The sequence below is a fragment of the Peromyscus eremicus genome, chromosome 2, assembly GCF_949786415.1.
Source record: "Peromyscus eremicus chromosome 2, PerEre_H2_v1, whole genome shotgun sequence".
NCBI lineage: Eukaryota > Metazoa > Chordata > Mammalia > Rodentia > Cricetidae > Peromyscus > Peromyscus eremicus.
Genome location: NC_081417.1, coordinates 19,196,763 through 19,207,230, shown reverse-complemented (window position 1 = coordinate 19,207,230; position 10,468 = coordinate 19,196,763). Strand labels below are relative to the sequence as shown.

General features: G+C 39.1%; 1 long non-coding RNA gene across 1 annotated transcript; it reads right to left on the bottom strand.

Moving 5' to 3' along the window:
• Positions 1-8,235: 8,235 nt before the first annotated feature.
• Positions 8,236-9,564, bottom strand: LOC131904551 (uncharacterized). The gene is made up of 2 exons (XR_009377760.1): positions 9,405-9,564; positions 8,236-8,807 (listed from the first exon to the last, which is right to left on the bottom strand). It is a non-coding gene; the product is annotated as an uncharacterized LOC131904551 (long non-coding RNA).
• Between the last annotated feature and the right edge of the window lie 904 nt (positions 9,565-10,468).

The following is a 10,468-nucleotide window of genomic DNA, read 5'->3' as shown; positions in this document are numbered from 1 at the left end:
AAGTATGTAAATGCAAGTTATAATTTAAAATATTGACTCTTTTAAATTAAGGCCATGTGATAGAGAAAGGATCAAGAGAGAGGTGGGAGGCATGGAAATCAGAATTCTTTTGGGTAGAATGGTGATGAAAGTCTTCTCTATTGAGACAAATAATACTGGAACTGAAGCCAAAATTATATGAAGAAGAGAGCAAAATCTAGGGAGAAAGCACTCCTTCATTTGGGCAGAGTTGAATTCATTGATCCAGGAATAAATTAGGTAAACAAGTAAAGAAAGCATGTGTTAGCATATAATGAGAAAAAAAAAAAAAGGAGGGGAGAAAAATCCGGTTAACCTGGTCCAGCCCCTGGTTGAGTTATTAGAGTTTACATCAAGGGATTTGGGAGCGAGTCTAACAATAAATAATGTGAAGGCCATCACATAACTGTAAATAGAGAAGTGACAAAATCTGGGGCGTTGTTCTCCAACTTACAACTTGGAGAAAGGTAAGTGGAAACAGGGTCCTGTTATACAGTTTAGACTTCCTCAAACCTACCATCCACCCTTTTCAGTCTCCTGAATGCTGGGATCACAGATATGCACATCACACCCATCTCAATTTTTCTTTTGTTTATTTTTGAGATTTTAATTTAATTACAACATTCCTTCTTTTTCTTTCCTCCCTCCAAACCCTCCCATATGCCCCTCCCTGCCCTCCTTCAAATTCATGGCCTCTGTTTTCATCAATTGTTATTGCATGTGTATATGTATTTCTACTTACCTATGTATTCCTAGATAAAGCCTGTTGAGTCTATATAATGTCACTTGTATGTACGTGTTCAGGGCTGACTGGTTGATATAGGACAACAAGTTTATGTTCTCATCTCTAGGGAGAACCACCTGGCCCAATCTCAGCTTTCTTCAGTTTTCTGTAATTATTGAGTAGGGTTGAGACCCCTTGGGCTTTTTTCCTGTCCAGTTTGACATGTTGCAATCTCAATAGTCATTAACCATATCTTGTTGTTCATGGTCCTGAAGTTTGGAAGAGATGATCAAAATTTGGAAGTACCATCCATCTACTTATACTGTTTTTCATCATCAGGCATTTCTGTATTATATTTGCATCTATCTGTGATATGTGGTTTGTTCAGTCAAGCATTCATAATCATATAAATTATGCATACTGCTACACTGTATACAAATAATAATTTCCCAAAAGTCAAATCAAAGCATCCCTAAAGAAATTTCTTAAATTTACAAAATAGAGATGTTCCTCCATCCACTTTCTACATGCTGAGAATCTACTATATTGCTGATCTGAAAGAATTCAAAGAAAATTTGCAACACTAAATAAACACGTACAATAGACTTCTGTAGCTTTTTAAAGATGGGTTTATCCCTCAAAAACTCATCATTACCTGAGGAGAAGAAAAATGAAAGGAACATGTCATGGTGCATAATATTGAATTCCTTAAAGTTCAACAGAAATGTATGAATCTTGATACACTTCATTTCTTTAAGTAAAGAAAGAAATACATAAGACCTTAATAACATGCACCAATGAGTAGGAAGCCAACAGCAAATTACCTAATTTGCTGGATTGGAAAGTATGGAAATAAGGGCAGTTTTAAGTCAAAGCCATTATATTAACAAAACATCATCATACAATACAAATGTTAAAATGCTGCTCTCATTCCCACTCCAGAAAGCAGCGCAAACAGTTCCCCAAAGCAGGACAGAACCTGGAGTTGCAGCTAGCATGTGTTCTGACCACTGCTGACTGTCAGAAAGCTCTTGGATGTCTAGACAGACACCACCAAGTGCTACAGCAACCGGACAGCAGGCAGGAGTGAGGGCTGAGGACAGTGGACTAGATCTGTGACTACAGACTCACCAGAAGAGCTGAGCTCTTGGGGTCCTAAGACAAGGCCACTGTGAACATTCATACCCACCCAGTTCTGTGTAAACCCTTTATGGCTTTATGTGATCCTGCTCTCCACCTTAGAAAATGGACTCTGAATTAAACTGGTCCTGGCACTGATCTAACTGCCGAACAAACTTTTGGGGAATTACATTCTTTGAAACTTGTAGAAAACTGCAAACAAACTTTGGAAATGGAGGAGTGAAAACACTTTTATCTGGGAAACTGAAAGTCTCCTGTAGCTTTCCTAGGTGTATAGGGAGATCAAATCTCTTCAAGGTTTTTTAGGCAGTAACTTGAAGCTACTGATTACATAATATGAGTATGATAACAATGACTAATGTTTGTAGAACAAACTGTTCAAAATCTTTTACCTCTACCATCTCATTTAGCTATTAAAATATATCTCTAGGATATCTTTACAAAAAAAGTGCATAATGGAAGTAAAGTACTCAAAACTATATCACCCAGACATTGTGTCCAATTCCTAAGAAAATACCAAAAGAGGAATCTCAGCATGGCTTGGAACTGGCGGCAACATTGACCTAATACAGTACAGTACGATATATAGCTCTTATATATACATTTATTATTTATCCATCCCTCTTTAGAATTTAATTTTTAAACCACCATATCTATATCATTAACATGAGGGATTTCATGCATGGTCCACCAATGCACTTTTGTATTTTGTTCCTAAGTGCCAGTGATATATATTGAGATATTTATAAACAATCCTTTAAAAGTGCCTTTTAACTTATTTAAAGATACTAATTCTGTTAATGGTGTTGTATGAGACCCAACCAAAAGCACTCAATACCATACCCTGGAACCAGTAGTAGCAGTAAGACATAGTTTATAGGAGATAATGGTAGTTGCCCTACATGGTATCAGCTTTAAAGGGTCCATTTATTGTTTCAGTTTAAACAATTCCTATAACAATTCACTTAAAAGAGTAACACTTACTGTTATTTTATCCTAAAGCAATCCTATTCAGAGTTAAAGATTTGAAGATATAGATAGTCTAAGCTTGGATGTGCTCATTTGATGCAAACGCCAAATATTTGGTGTGCCAGTTTGTGTTTAATTTTGAGTGTTCCAAAAGAATACAGACTGAAGTCATATTTCCTCCCAGTCATCACTGTTTTAATCAGGCCACAAGCCTTGACTGGCTTTGTCCTCCCTTTAGCATTTTTTCTTTTGTATCACACAAATCAACACACATCATTATGGAATATTCATACAAGTGTCTTTATGCTTTGTTATAGCTCGATCCCCTGCCCACTGACCTGTGCCATGCCACCTTCTGCTCACTAATTTCTTCCCCACATCTTGTCACCCTTTCTATGTCACATGCATGCAGTACTCCAACTTTTCCCTCCTCCTTTACGATATATCTTCCCTTCTCATGACTACACACACACACACACACACACATATGCATATATATTATAAATTATATATACAGTTATACATAATTTATGGCCTTCATATGACAGAAAGATGTCTGGCATATTTACTTGCAATAATAATCCACAGTTGTACCCCTTTTCCTGAAAATGGCAGGATGTCATTTTTCTTCTATTAATTATTATTATATATAATTTTTTCTTTTTTCTTTCCATTTATTTTCTCTCAAACAGCATATGCTTCCCTCAACTCCTCCCAGCACCCCCACCTCCCCTTTCCTCCAGATCCACTGCTCCTCTGGTTCCCTTCAGAAAAGAGCAGGCCTCCCAGTGATATCAGCTGAACACGGCATACTCCTCTCTATGGCTGAATAAAATTCCATTGTCTATATGTACCATTTTTGTTTGTCTGTTAGTCTGTTGATAAGCACCTAGGTTGGTTGCATTTGTAGCTGTTGTCAACAATGCAGCAATAAATATGGATGTACAAGTCTCTCTGTGGCATGTTAATTTAAAGTACTTCAGGTACATACTCAAGCAGTATAACTGGTCATTCCTTATACAAGTATGCCATATTAAGGTAGCACACCCCACACAAGAACGTTCAAAAGCATATAACACTGATTTCTGCTTAAGCTAGAGTTGTGGCCAAAGAACTTTGGAAAGTATATATAGACAGAGCCTAAATCAATACCTGAGACTATGTATGACCATAGTAGTAAGTATTCACACCCTCCAATAGCATGCTAGCCCCATTATATTATAAACTCCTGAAAATAAACCACATGTTTTTTCTTTTAATGCATAGCACAGCATTTTAATATATTTCTACCAATTTAAATTAATATTAATTGCATTCTTTTCAGATAGCCATAGCTCCTGAGGAACACTCTCTGGCCTCCACATATGGAGCACACTTGCACACACATATGATTGTTCTCTCTCTCTCTCTCTCTCTCTCTCTCTCTCTCTCTCTCTCTCACACACACACACACACACACACACACACACACACACACGGAGGAAGTGAATAAGGTGGTCATCACAGATGGAACAAAAAGGGAAGGAAGTTAACAAACTAATCATTTCTCATGCTGTATAGTCATTGCCTACTTCGAGGACTTATGCCCATCCTTCGTTAGCTGTGATATTGTCTATTTATACCCCATAAAAAGACAGTGAACAGAACATATGTCAATAGAACTGACCTTTCATAAAGACTCTACAAAACGAAAGCCATATTTATTTGATGAAATAATTACTAAAAACCTAATGGAATTTTGTATTTAAATGCAATCCCAGAGACTAAAAGTAACACTGGATTAGTAGAAACTTGTGTAACTTTTTCTCAAAATAAGTCTGCACTTCAGAGAAGCTATGAAAAGAGCTCACAAGATAGATTACACAGCTAATACCACAGAAGGCAAGTGCGAGGAATTTACAGCCTAGGAGTAAAAATCTCTAATAAGCAGCTGCAGTTGGAAAGGCAAAAAGACAATCAATGGGGTTAATCACTGGACTGTAAAATATGAAATATTTGCTAGAGTGGAAGCTAATTAATCTCATAAAGCTTTGGTAAGGGTGATTCTGATAAGGATTAACGAAGTATAGGAATTTGTGCAGAATCTAAGCTCTCCAGTCTAATGTCTTTTGAAAGGAGGCCACAAAGATATCAGGGTACTAAAGAGAATTGAGGACGCTCTCACGACATCCTTAGTCACTCTGCCAGTGACCCTTCCTTGATAAATGTGATACATGTGTCCCCCTGTCCCTTTACATAGTAAGAAGTGGGAAGCAGAAAATCACATGTTGGCTTGTCCATTGCACAAGCTTTATTGACAGAGAGAAGAATTATGAAAATGCATCTTTGATACTCAACCATCCATGCTTCATGTAAATTACAGAATCTGGTTCAGGACCTCAGTTGTTAGTCTAGTGCCCCAGATATGTCTGTAAGGGACAGCTTTCTCCTAAGTTCATCATGGGCAAGAAAAAATGTTTACTACGTATAAACGGGAAACGTTAAGGATATTTGGTCTACAGGAAATATTGCTAGACATGGGCCTACAACCACAAAAAAGGTCACACAGATCTCAGAAGCTGAGGATGGCAAGGGCCCTCTGGCCTGGCTAATGACATAGGAGAATCTCATCACTTGATTACAAGGACAGAGATGCCAGCTGCAGCTCCTGAAAAGCATAGGGAGCCCATGGTACAGGCTGCCTGACTCACCTGGAGGTCAAAAGAGACCTTAGTGACCTGATTAAGTGGCTGTATGGTCATGGGGCATTGTCCTGTAAGGCACAAGAAGGTGGTTGTGTTCTAGGCCTGCTGAGGCCTTATGCCTGGGCCTTCCAAGGTACAGACCTCTGCCACAGATTGCAAAATGGGCCAGATTTAAATTTAATTATTTCTTATTTTATTTTACTTATTTTATTTTAGTTTTTGGTTTTTTTGAGACAGAGTTTCTCTGTGTAGCCCTGGATGTTCTGGAACTCACTCTGTAGACCAGGTTGGCCTCAAACTCAGAGATCCTCCTGCCTCTGCCTCCTGAGTACTGGGATTAAACACATGTGTCACCATACCTGGCTAAAGTTTTAATTATTATTTTTTTGCGGGGGAGGGTTGGTTTTAAGACAGGGTTTCTCTGTGTAGCTTTAGAGCCTGTCCTGGGACTCACTCTGTATACCAGGCTGGCCTTGAACTCACAGAGATCCACCTGCCTCTGCCTCGCAAGTGCTGGGAAGTTTTGATTTTTAAAAGAATAGGTAAACTGATCTCTCTTTTCAAAAAATCTGGTCTATAACGTTACTTCAGCTGCTTTTTAGTGTGTGTGTTTAATTGAAACAAAATTATCCATCACTTCCCTCCCTACCTTTCCTCCCTCCAGCCCCTCCCAGGTACCATCTCTCTAACCTCTCCATATCCACCCCTTACTCTCAAGTTTATAGTCTCTTTTTTTGTTATTGTTGTTATATGTATACATGTGTGTGTGAACAAATACATAAATAAACCTGCTGAGTCCAAAAAAAAAAAAAGAAAAGAAAAAAAATGTTTAGTCAAGTTGTAAAATCGAGTATAAAGTCTTTTATGCTGTCCTGGCATTTCTTACCTTGTCTGAGGATGTGGTCTAAAACAGAGTGATATTAATGCAGAAAATACTAACTTTGGAAGTTCTGGATCCTGTGGGATCCTTCCTACCTGTGGCAAAGGCCCTCACACATTCATTCCCTCTACTCTTCTAAAAATAGGAAGAAATAAGGGGTTAGGCCAGAGTCATGCCCAGAAGCTACCAAGAAAAGCATGATAGAGAAGCTGTTCTTTATGCTCAGAACTCAGACTTTTCAGGGAGATGTGGAGTAGTGTGGAGATAACGTAGCTAAAACCCAATGACTAAATGGAAAGAAGGGTACTACAGTTAAGTAAAGCATGCTTTTAAAATTCAATGCTATTTTATTGGAGGATAATGTCTGTTCACTGTAGAAGGCAAAGCTTAGCAGAAGCAAAGCATGCATGACATGATCCTCACACTCATCATGAGTACTAGTAACATGTTAATATATAGCGATCTAGCACTTTTGCATACCTTAAAAACCAATAGCTTCTAAGGTTTTTTAATCGTGTTTGTGTACACACACACACACATACACACACACACACACACACACACACACACACACGAGTGCAAGTGCCTTGGGAGGCTAGAGGAGTTCAACACCCTTGGAGCTAAAGTTACGGACGGTTGTGAGCTGCCTGATGTGGGTGCTGGAAGCCAAGCTCATGTCATATGCAGGAGCAGTTCACTCTCTTAACTACGGAGCCATCTCTCCAGCCCAAACTTGAAACCACCAGACCATGTATAGTTTATCTTCTTGTTTATTTATTTTTTAATTTGTTTTTTGAGAATTTCACAAGAGTATCGTATTGTTATTTCTACCCCTTCCTCTCCCTCCTCCAACTTTTCCCATGCCAACAATCACTCCCTCTCAAATTATTGTCTTCTTCTTTAATTATCACTGTTAAATGTACATAATATACATGTAACCTACTTAGTCCATTTAGTGTTGCTTATATGTGTACATGTTCAGGGCTGAGCAGTGGAGATTGGATTATTTTTCAGGGAATATGTGTCTGTATAAGACTGACTCTCCCCCACCCTCTCAGCAGTTATTAATTGCCTGTAATTATTCCTCTAGGTGTTGGACCTTGTGAGGTTTCTCCAAGACACACTGGTTTACTAACTGGTGTTGTCATTGTGCTGGTCTTGTTTGAGCAGCCATATTATTGAGATTTCAGGAGGCCAGCTTTCCTGTCACATACAGAAGACACTATCTATCAGCAGGTGTCCTGAGCCCTAGCTCTTACAATCCTTCTGCCCCCTTTTCCATGACACTATTTGAGTTTCAGGTATATGAGTTGTGCTATAGAAGAATAGTTAGCATTGGACACTTCATACAGATCATGTTTTTATTTTATGACCTTTATCCATGTCCACATACACACACCAAAAAAGAAAATTTAAGAAAAATTGATATTGGGCTCAGTGGTTAAGAGCACTGGCTGGTCTTCCAAAGAACCAAGGTTTGATTCCCAGCATATAAGGTAGCTAACAACCGTATGTAATTCCAATTCCAGGGGATCTGATGCTCTCTTCTGACCTTGACTGCAGGACACCCCTGTGGTACACATATAAACATGCAGGCACAACACCCACGCACATACAAATAAGTCTCAAAAAAAGTTTTTACTGAGGAGGTAATTCATTTTTAAAGGGCTACCTACTGCACCAATTTAAATGTATGTCTTCATTTGTTTATATCAGCACTCAGATATCTTATGCGAAGAGTTATTTTACCAGTTATAACTTACGTGTATGAAGACACTCATAGCCTGCTGCCTCTGTTGTAACAAAATAAATGAGGTAAGTAATTTAAAAGAATGGGTTTATTTGGCTCAAAGTTTCAGAGATCTATCTGTGATCACTCAGCCCCACTGCATTCAGGCCTCTTATAATAAGGCAGAACATCACACTTGGGAGGTGGTAATGGAGCAAAGTTGCTCACTTCACAGCATCAAAGAAGCAAAATGGTTTCCTGCTACTCTCTTTATTTAGGAAAGAACACCGATAAGGATCTGAGGCCTTCACTGTTTCACCAACAGGAAAGGGACCATTTTGATGTGGACATCTCCAGGCATAGCTCTGTGTGAACTGGGGAAAACAAAGTTCTCCCTAAGCTGGTCCCCAGGTCCCAAAGCCGCAGTGACAGAAGAGGATTTGTGATTCAGACATTCAGAAACCCAGCTGTTCTTTCCCTCTGAAGAGAAGACTGACATTGTCTAGAAAAGCAGTACGTAGTTAGAATGTGAGTGGGGAAATGTCAGGCTCATGATGAGATCCTCAAACAAAAACTGCGCTTCCTGTGAGAAAAATCCCACATGCCAAGCAGAGCTTCTAAACTGGAGAGGGTTGAATCTCTGTCTGTCGTAGTCACCTAGAACTGAAAAGAAAGCGCTTTCTGACACTCAGAGTCAATTTACAGGGGACCTGAAAGCTAAGAGGAATGCATGTGGAGCATGCAAAAATGCATCCTAACATTAACTAACTGCTATTGCCACAGAAGGCTGACTGCAGGGCAGGAAGGGTCTGATGTGAGGGGTCTGGCTCAGTTCGGGCATTTCTCAAATGTCCAGGTTTCTTACCCTAGTGACCCCCACCCCCACCACTCCCACCCCCACCTATTTATTCACTGCTGTAGTCAAGTCTGAGAATTTAGGGAAAAGAGGATCTTTTAAAAGGGTGCTGGCAAAAGATACTGACAGCAAAGAATCATGGGTCATTAAAGATCTGTGGAAAACAAAAGCTATGAAGAGGCAAGACTTCAGGGCTGTGTCCACAACAGAAAGCACTTCCATGAGCCTTTGGCCAGCATCTACCACAAAGCAAGAAGCAATCTTGAGGTCTTTAAAGACCAAAATACAAGGCCAATTGTAACCATCCAAACAAAAAGCTACAAACTTTAAAAAGTCTTCATCCATCAATTAAGTATTTCTACATATATAATCTAAAAAGAAAACTAATTATAATGAAGACTAACTTGCACTTAATCTTTCCTGTATGCTAGGTGCTGTTTGAATTGCTTTATGGTTAGGAGCTAATTTTGTTCCTGAAAAGGAGGTAGAGTTTCATGAAGCAAATTGCCTTCCATTATACAGTCAATGGGTGGCAGAATAGAGTCCATCCAGGCCTGCTGGCTTTACCCTAAAATAAAAACAAATAGACATGAAATGTGTGAAGTACATTTGTAGAAAAGAGGAAAGATAGATAGAGGGGGTAGGAGTAATCAGTGGGCATTGTACACACATATGAAATTGTCAAGGAACAGATTTAATTATTTTCCTTTTACAGCATCATAGAAAACACTGGAGATTGGAAATAGTACTTTTCAACATTTCTACTGTGCAAGATGGCAATGATTCTGGTCACCTCTGTTAAAGAGGTGCAGTCTGTGAGTGGCATGTAATTTCCCAACCTCTCCTCAAATTCCCAAGTGAACACAGCTGGAAATAAATGGAAATGGCAGAGACATTCACTCCTTCACAGTGTACTTTTATTAGGATCTGGCCTACTCACCCTTAGAGTGAACAACTTGTATCAGTTTGTGTAGGACTTTCCCAATTTAGATCTAAAATTCTTGGATAAACCAAGATGGTTATCTTGATGGGAATGTCTTTCTGTATGCTGTGAAAAAATGTTGCTCTGATTGGTTGATAAATAAAGCTGTTTGGCCAATGGTGAGACAGAATAAGGTGAGGCAGGACATTCTAACTGGAGAGACAGGGGAGAAGAAAAGAGTGCAGAAGAGATATTACCAGCCACTGCCATGAGAAACAAGATGTAAAGATATCAGTAAGCCATGAGCCACGTGGCAAAGTATAGATTTATAGAAATGGGTTAATTTAAGATATAAGAACTAGATAACAAGAAGCCTGCCATGGCCATAGTTTAAAAATAGTGTTAGCCTGTGTGTGTTTACTTGGGTCTGTGCGATTGCAGGACCAGGCAGGACACAGGAATTTTATAAGTGGCTGTGGGACCTTGGTGCAGGGCAAGGACAGGAAAACTTCAGCTACACTATCTGTTATCTTTTTTTAAATTGCT